This window comes from Hypanus sabinus, chromosome 8, assembly GCF_030144855.1.
Source record: "Hypanus sabinus isolate sHypSab1 chromosome 8, sHypSab1.hap1, whole genome shotgun sequence".
NCBI classification, from domain to species: Eukaryota; Metazoa; Chordata; class Chondrichthyes; order Myliobatiformes; family Dasyatidae; genus Hypanus; species Hypanus sabinus.
Genome location: NC_082713.1, coordinates 138768821 through 138777712, shown reverse-complemented (window position 1 = coordinate 138777712; position 8892 = coordinate 138768821). Strand labels below are relative to the sequence as shown.

General features: G+C 40.5%; 1 long non-coding RNA gene across 1 annotated transcript; it reads right to left on the bottom strand.

Moving 5' to 3' along the window:
- Positions 1–289: 289 nt before the first annotated feature.
- LOC132397812 (uncharacterized) lies at positions 290–8161 on the bottom strand. Its single transcript, XR_009513456.1, has 3 exons — positions 8042–8161; positions 2131–2448; positions 290–464 (listed from the first exon to the last, which is right to left on the bottom strand). It is a non-coding gene; the product is annotated as an uncharacterized LOC132397812 (long non-coding RNA).
- Between the last annotated feature and the right edge of the window lie 731 nt (positions 8162–8892).

The following is an 8892-nucleotide window of genomic DNA, read 5'->3' as shown; positions in this document are numbered from 1 at the left end:
ATCAAGCAAGCAATAGCAAGGCCCCCAATAAAAACCATGATTTGCAGTACAACAAAAACTAATCGTTCACCTGACAATTCAACATGCCACAGGTTCTCTCGCTCCCTAATAAAGGGAAAAAGAGGTGTCCCCTTTCACAGAGAAGAGAGATATAACGAAACATTTCGTTGATTTAGTGTTAATAGTTTGACATGCCATTTTTTTTCCAAGTTCTGTGATCCAAGATTCAGCAACAATCTCTCACCCACCAGCTAGAGAGAGAGAGAGCACAACTTGCCGAGTACACAGCTTCTGACAGCTGATCTGCTGCTGTTTCTGATGTTCTGTTCCCATGATGCTTCAACTGGCGGCACTAGCTGAGAATCAGCCCATCCACAGGGCCGCAAAACCTCAGAACCCCGGGGGTGCATCCTTGGGATATTGAAAAGCAGCCATCTGTGAGCTCCCAGGATCAGGTCCCAACACTGCAAAGAACCAAAGTCTGAGTGTGTTTACTTTACTACAAACTGTATATCAGTTCCTAATAGTTATTGATGGAGGAATTCATGCAGCGTATGCTGTGGCATTCTTTTGATTGACTGTAAATAAACAAAATCAGTGCAGACACCCAGTGCAGCTAATGGACTGGCTTCATACAATACTTTTGATGAATGCATCCTACAAATCTTCATTTTCATTGTAACATTCAAGATAATTGTTGATCCCTCAAATTCTTCATAGTTACTAACTGGCTGAAGTAGTGAAATCATTTCATTGTCACTCCTGGCCCTTTCTGGCACTTCCAAGCCTGAATTTTTGAAACTTAGGTGAACAAAACAGTTTTGAATTGTCTCACTGCTTATTTCTCACCAACTATAAGTGACAAAAATCACTGATTTTTGAATCCAACTGACGCTATTTAAACAGTTTGCTCTCTGTACAGTGTAGTGTCGAATGGCCACAAAAGTGCACAGGACTGACATGAGTTAGAAACTGATCAGCAAAATACTGTCTCATTTAGATGATATTGTATCCCAAATAAATGAAGGGAATCCTGGCTATTTTCCCAAGTAGTTTTTGTTCTTTAAGAGTTATCCCAAATAAGTAGCTGTCCCAATTAACCATTTGCCCAATTAACCGTAATCCGCTGTATTGATATTCTGACCTGTGGATCCAAGCCAATAACAAAATACATTGAAAGTGGAGGTAACTAATTTTGAACAACAACCATTAAATTATGTTTTCCGTCCTTCCTATCCACATTGGTACTCTCTTTTAAAAATCCTACTGGGCAACACCTTACTCTAAGGTAGCATAGTGAATATCATTCTCAAATATACACATATGAAGGGTGATTGATAAGTTCATGTCCTAAGGTAGGAGATGAGTTATTAACTTCAGACATTCTGCACTTTCACTCAAAGAATTGAACTGCATGTGCATGTAATGAGAACTTTATTGATTTATTAATTAAAATGTGGAATAATCCGAAGCCAGTCCATCCCTATGTCTAAGTACACACTAATACAGCCCAGCAGCTGAACTCCCAAGGAATTTGGTTTCAGCTGGGATGGGATCTGGTGCAGTGGTACTCATTGCAAATGGCTTACAGTGACTTTGCTGGAATCTCTGCATGTAAGGAACTTGAGAATGTGAGAAAGCCATTTAACATTGAAAGCATGTTTCCACATTCAGCATCCTGATTTATCTGTACATTAATTTCCATTTATTCATAACTTCCCTTCACATGCCACATCTGAAGAAAAAGACTTCAAATTTTTCAGTTAAACTAGCTTTAGCATAATTTTGATGAACAGTTATTAATTTACTACATTCCCTTTAGTTGAAAATTAACACTTTTGTTAAAAAAAAAGCCCACTGAGAATAGGACTCAGTGCAATCAATAAAAATTAGGTACTGAGAGCTGTTGGCATATGTGAAATCTTGCCTAAAACTGAAGTGGCATTGCTTGAGAAGGAGAGGACAAAATCAAGGTGGGAAATGACTGATGGACTAAGCCATCAGTCAGATTTATTATCTTTGACTTAGATTATGTGGAATGTGATATTTTGTGGCGGCAGTGAGTGCAAAGGCATAAAACTAATATAAATTGCAAGAAAGAAATACCTGGTGCAAAGAAGTTATACTTACGTAGTGTTCAGAAATCTGATGACAGATAGGAAGAAGCTGTTTCTGAATTGGTAAGTGTGGATCTTCAGGCCTCTCCAAAATGGTGAGGGTTCTTAGTGATGAATGCTGCCTTCTTGAATACCACCTCTTGAAGACGTTCTCAAATGTAGGGAGGGTTGTGCCCATGATGGAGTTGGTTGAGCCTATAACCCTCTGCACCCATTTGATTTGGAGCCTTCATACTAGTCAAAATGTTACCACTGTATGTGAATGCTCGAGCTCATGCTTATGCATTGAAAAGAGGCAGTGTGTAACCTGATCACCTTATCTCAGTTTTTCCTAGGAATAATCAGAATCACGTTATTACTGACATACAGTAGGTCATGAAATATGTTGTTTTGCAGCAGCAGTACAGTGAAAGACTTAAGTTTGAAACCAGGGCCTCTGTACCTTTCCCTGCAACTGGATTCTAAACTTGCTTATTAAGAGACCACAGCAAGTACAGATTGATGATAATATAAGTCCAAAAGATATAGGAGCAGAAATTTGGTCATTTGGCCCTTCGAGTCTGCTCTGCTATTTTGTCATGGCCGATTCATTTTCCTTCTTAGCCTCAATCCCCATATCTATCCCTTCATACCCTGACTAATCAAGAATCTATCAAACTCTGTCTTAAATATACATAAAGACTTGGCCTCCACAGCAGCCTGTGGCAACAAATTCTATAGATTCACTGCTCTCTCGGTCAGGAAATTCCTCTTCATCTCCTCGAGCAGGTTCGAGTTACTGGGCATCAACGTCTCAGAGGAACGATCCTTGTTCCAGCATATTGATGCAGTCATGAAGAAGGTGTGCCAGTGCCTCCTCTTCATTAGGATTTTGAGGAGATTTGGAATGTTACCAAACACTCTTACAAACTTCTACAATTACACTGTAGAGAGCATTCTGACTGGTTGCATTACTGTCTGGTATGGACGCACCAATACCCAAAATCATAAGCAACTTCAGATGGTTGTAACCGAGCCAGCTCCAGGCCTCCCCACCATCAAGGACATCTTTGAAAGGTGTTGCCTCAAGAAAGTGACATCCATCATTACCCAGGACATGTCCTCTTCTCATTACTACCGTCAGGAAGGATGTACAGAAGCCTGAAGATAGACACTCAACATTTTAGGTACAGTTTCTTCACCTCAGCTATCGGAGTTCTGAACCGTTTATGAACTCATGGTTATGACCTCACTATTACTCTTTCCCACCAGTTACTTATTTATTTGTTTGTTTGCCCGCTTATTTATCTATCTATCTATGCATTTATTTATTTATCTGTCTATCTATTTATTTATTTATATCGTAACTTATAGTAATTTGTTATGCCCACACTGCACTGCTGCCATAAAACAACCAACTTCATGACTTAAGTCAGTGACAATAAATCTGATTCTAATGTTACTGATCCTTCACTGTCACTCACTACAGGTACTTGTCATCAAATATCTCCATAATCTGGACTGCAGTATTTTAAGAAGGGGACTTATTTTGGAAGGAAGTGAAGTAGGGGCTTTGTCATCGTACTCATGTTACAAGTAGAGCAGAAAAGAAACAAAATCACTTGCATATTTAATTTATTGCAGCTAAACTGATTGAAACTATGATGAATAAATTTTATTTAAAAAGCAAATAAGGCAATAAAGTGGAAGAAAGTTCAGAAAGTGCATCAAAATGCCAACTAACCTCTGACAATGGCAAGAAGAGAGGAAAAAGGTAACAGATCTTTGAGAGGAATGTTCGTAGCTTCTCCTCATCTAAGAATGAAGCACCATCAACAAGTTGATGCCATAGGCAGAAAAAGTGTTCAAATAGAAAGTGCAGAACAGAGGAAGAGGACCTTGCCAGGAACCTGTGAGGGAAATAACCATTTTGAATCTCTCCATCTCTGGGAGACTGGGAGAACAATATTGTTCAATGCACCCCATATACAGCAGACAAAGGATAGCTACAGTGCACTCTAGGGCTGACAAAGATGGAGGCAACAGCTGTAGTGGAGTCAGTCTGACCTTCCCCAGCAACATTACCACCTTCATCATAGTTGAACCTACAGCTGAAGGAGATCAGAACCAAAATCTCAGGCTGGAGCAAGTGCAAAATTTTTCACAGGCCTTAGGCTTGCTGGGTCAGAGCAATTGACTTTGGTAATATGAATTTGGATCTTGACTCTGCAATACTATGGGTGTAAAATTGCATCAGTCAATATATGCAGTAGGAAATGGATACCTTGAGGCAGTCAAGGCTGCTGTGCTGTTTTTGCAGAAGTGTGGCCTATTGCACTTTACGGCTATTGGCAGTTACTGCAATATGCCATCAATATGCTTGCTAGATCAACAGTTGTTGTTCCTCTGGCCTATGGGTTCTGCTGCAGGAAGGCAACTTCACTGTCACTGAAGTCAGAGTGATGGTTGCTGGCTGTCTTTTCAAGGCAGACGTAAGGTACAGAACATATCACTCCATCTAATCATTCAGACATGCTTAGATTACTTCTTCCAAAAGGTTTTGAATGAACTCTGTGACTCATTTTTAAAGAGGAAGATCTGTCTGTCATATCTTCTCAGCTGGAAATATTGAGAATCATACTGTATGACTGTAGAATACATAACAGACACTTTGGTCCACAATATGGGGCCAACTAATTAATCAGAGTTGAAATTGGTTTATTATTGTCACACAGACCGAAATACAATGAAAAGCTGGTCTTGCACACTACACGTCCAGGGTGGGTGGGGTCAATGATTATATTGATTACTTTACTGAGGCAGCAAGAAGTGTAGGCAGACATTGTATAGGGGAGGCTGGTTTCCATGCTGTGCTGAGTTGTGTGCACAACTCTCTGCTGTTTCTCGACGTCACGGGCAGAGCAGTTGCCATTCCAAGCTGTGCTGTATCCAGATAGGATGTTTTATATGGTGTGACATTAAAAATTGGTAAGGGTCGAAAGGTACATGCCAAATGTTTTTTCAGTCTCCTGAGGAAATAACGCCACTGGTAAGCTTTCTTGACTGTGGTGTTGGTGGCCATTTAATTAAGCTAGTAATTAAATGCCTAACTAAACTAATCCATTTTGCCTGCACAATGTCCGTGTCCCTTCATTCTCTGCACATTCATGTGCCTATCTAAGAGCCTCTTAAAAGCCTCTGACAAATACCTCCACCTTCATCCCTGGTAGCTTATTCCAGGCAGCCATCTCTCCTTGTGTAAAAAAAATTGCTGTACATCTTTTAACTTACCTCTCTCACCTTAATGTACAGTGTTAGACATTTCAACCCTAGGATGAAGATACTAACCATCTATTCTATCTATGCCTCTCATAATCTTATGAATTTCTATCAGGTCACATGTGGATTCGGAATTGGCTTGATGATAGGAAGTAGGGTGATGGTTGAAGGTCGATTCTTCAACTGGATGTCTGTGACTAGTGAGGCATTCCAGGGTCAGTGTTGGGACTTGCATTGTTCATTTTTTTATGTAACTGGTTTGGATGTGAATTACATGGCATAATTAACAAGTTTACTGAAGATATTGAATTTGGAGGTCTTATTGGTAGTAAAGCAGGTTACAATAAATTACTAGGAGATCTTGATCAAATTGGAATAGCAAATGGATTTCAACTTAGATAAGCGTGATGTATTGTGTTTTGGCCACTCAGACCAGGGCAGGGAACTGATGAGAGTTGTGAAACTGAGGGACCTGGGAGTACTGGTACACATTTCCCTGAAAACAGTTGTGCAAGTAGACAGAGTGGTGAAGAAGGAGTAGTTTAGGAGTAGGGACATGATGTTGCATCATTGTTAAGACAGCACTTGAAGTATTTGTTTTATTTTTGATAACCCTGTTGTAGGAAAGACATTGTTAAGCTGGGAGAGGATGCAGAAAAATTTATGAGGATGCTGCTTGGACTCGAGGGCTCAAGTTATAGGGAGAGATTGGCCACACTGGTCCTTTATTCCTTGGAATGTAGGAGAGATGACCTTATAGAAGTTTATAAGATCATGAGGGCTATGGATAAAGTGGACAGTCATAGTCTTTTCCTCAGGGTTGAGAAGTCCAAAACTGGAGGACACAGATATAAATGGTGAGAAATTTTAAAAAGACCTCAGAGGTAACTTCTTTTCCTAAAAGGTAATGCATACCTGGAATGACCTGCTAGAGGAAGTGGTTAGTATGGGAGGAGGCATTTCCCCTGAAGGGGAAAGACTTGGAGAATTACGGGTCAAACATAGACCACCGGGACTAGCAGTGAGGATGCAATGTTTGATATGGATTAGTGGGGCTGGAGGGGTATTTCCATTCTGAATATGGTCTCCTGACAGCCTCCGTAGCTCTTGAGAATACAACCCAAGTTTGCTTAACCTCTCCTCCTAGCACATGTGTTCTCTTCCATTCTGCAACCACTCCAAGGCCTCCATATTTTTCCCATAATTGGGTGAACAGAATAGAATGTAATACTCCTGACGCAGCCTAACCAGAGTTTGATAAAGCTACAGCACACTATAACTTCTTGACTCTTGAACTCAATGCCTTGACTAATAAAGGCAAGCATGCCATACACCTTCTTTACCCCCCTATAAATCTGTGCAGCCACTTTCAGGGAGCTGCAGACTTGGACTTCAGGATCTCACTGTACATCAGCTGTGTTAAGAGTCCTACCTTTACATTCAAATCCCATTTGCATTTGGTCTCCCAAAATGCAACGTTTCATATTGGCCAGATTGTGCCTCATCTGTCATTTCTCTGCCAATACTGGCAACTGATCTACACTCAAAGGCCACTTTATTAGGTACAACTGCTTGCTAATGCAAACATCTAATCAACCAATAATGTGGCAGTAACTCGATGCATAAAAGCACGCAGACATGGTAGAGAGTTTCAGTTGTTGTTCAGGCCAAAAATCAGAATGGGGAAGAAATGTGATCCAAGTGATTTTGACTGCGTAATGATTGTTGGTGCTTGATAGGGTGGTGCGAGTATCTTAGAAACATCTTATCTCTAGGGATTTTCACATGAAACAGTCGCCAGAGGTTACAGAGAATGGTGTGAAAAACAAAAATCATCCACTGAGTGGCAGTTCTGTGGGCAAAAACACCTTGTTAATGATAGAGAGAGTTCAGAGGAGAATGGTCAGATGGTTCAAGCTGACAGGAAGGGGGCAGCAACTCAAATAACCACGTGTTACAACAATGGTGTGCTGAAAAACATCTTTGAATGTACAACACATGAAACCTTGAAGTGGATGGACTACAGCAGCTGAAGAACATAAACTTACATTCAGTGCCACTTTAATAAGTTTGAGAAGTACCAGACAGGGTGGTTTGAGTATCTCAGAAACATTTGTATCACTTGACAATCTTCTACATGAACCCCAACACTACCAATCTTCATATTGTCTACAAATTTACTAATCCACCCATCCAGAATTTCATCCGGATCATTTATATACGTCACAATCAGCAGAGTTCCAGTCCAGATTACTTTGTAACACCACTAGTCACAGCCAGGATCAGTCCTGTTGACTTCTATCCTCCTTCTTATATGGGCAAGCTGGTTCTGAATCCAGAAGCATCTTAATGGAAAGGCCACAGACAGCATAGCTTTCTTGAACACTCTGTCCTCTGTCTCACAGGTTCAAACAAGAGCAAACAAAGGTTGGACCGGCCACTAGCCCCCAAAGTAACTGAAAAGGCAGCTTACAGATAAAATTATACTTAGGTTTGTGAAATGGGCCCATATCTACCTGAAGTATACAACATTATGCATCTCGCTGATAGCGTATCAAAATATACAAAGAAATGCATATTCACCCTTATCGACAAAGCAGATGGAAGACATCAGACTTACTTGTTAGCATGGAGAGGAAAGGTTTTTGACAGAATATCTCACTTACATAATGTTGTTCTCTCCAAACTGGGCTTTGGGAAGGGAATCAGAAGGTAGATATACAGTAAATGCTCTACATAAACACCAGTTGTACAACTCAAATTAATAACTGAAAAATGGAAATGGCTGCTATTACATGTGGCTACGTCAAGCTGCATGAGATTGAGTACACAAACATCAAATGTCAGTACAAGTCAGTCTATCTGTCCCACGTGTCCACATGGCCACATCCTTTAGTGGGATCTTGGACCTGTTTTTTGCAGATAAGTTTATGCTGAAAACATCTTTGACCACAAATCCATCAAGAAGTTGTCATCATGGAGTGTTCTGGGAAGCCTTGCAGGGAAAGGAGAGGGTAGATTTATGGATAGTTCCCTGAGAAGACTGTTATTTGGCATAATATTGCATTACCAGAAATCATAAACAAATAGCAAATGGTGATAGGGGCCCTTCTTATATAGTCAGAGTCTCAATCCCACCACACAATGTCTTGCATTTACCAAGAAGGTCTGAAGTGATTTTTTTGAGGTTTTCCCCAAGCAGCCGTGTAACATATGATTCAACGTTCTACAGTTCATTCCCAGAAGTGCATTCTGAGACCAACATTGACTGTTGCCAGATCATCTCAGTTAAAAACATACACTGGTCAGCCCAAAAAATGCTGCTTTTTGGATGTAAGGAAATATCCACAAGTGGATCCTGTTAATTTTCCCCTTCAGAATGTGCTGAGAGATACATGGTGCAATCATCACAATGGCTCTGTGTGGAGGATCAGAGTCTGGGGACCTGCTGCCACTCGACACAGAGGAAGGGCTCTGTGTAACAGCCTCTTAAAAACTTCACAGATAGATTGTTTAA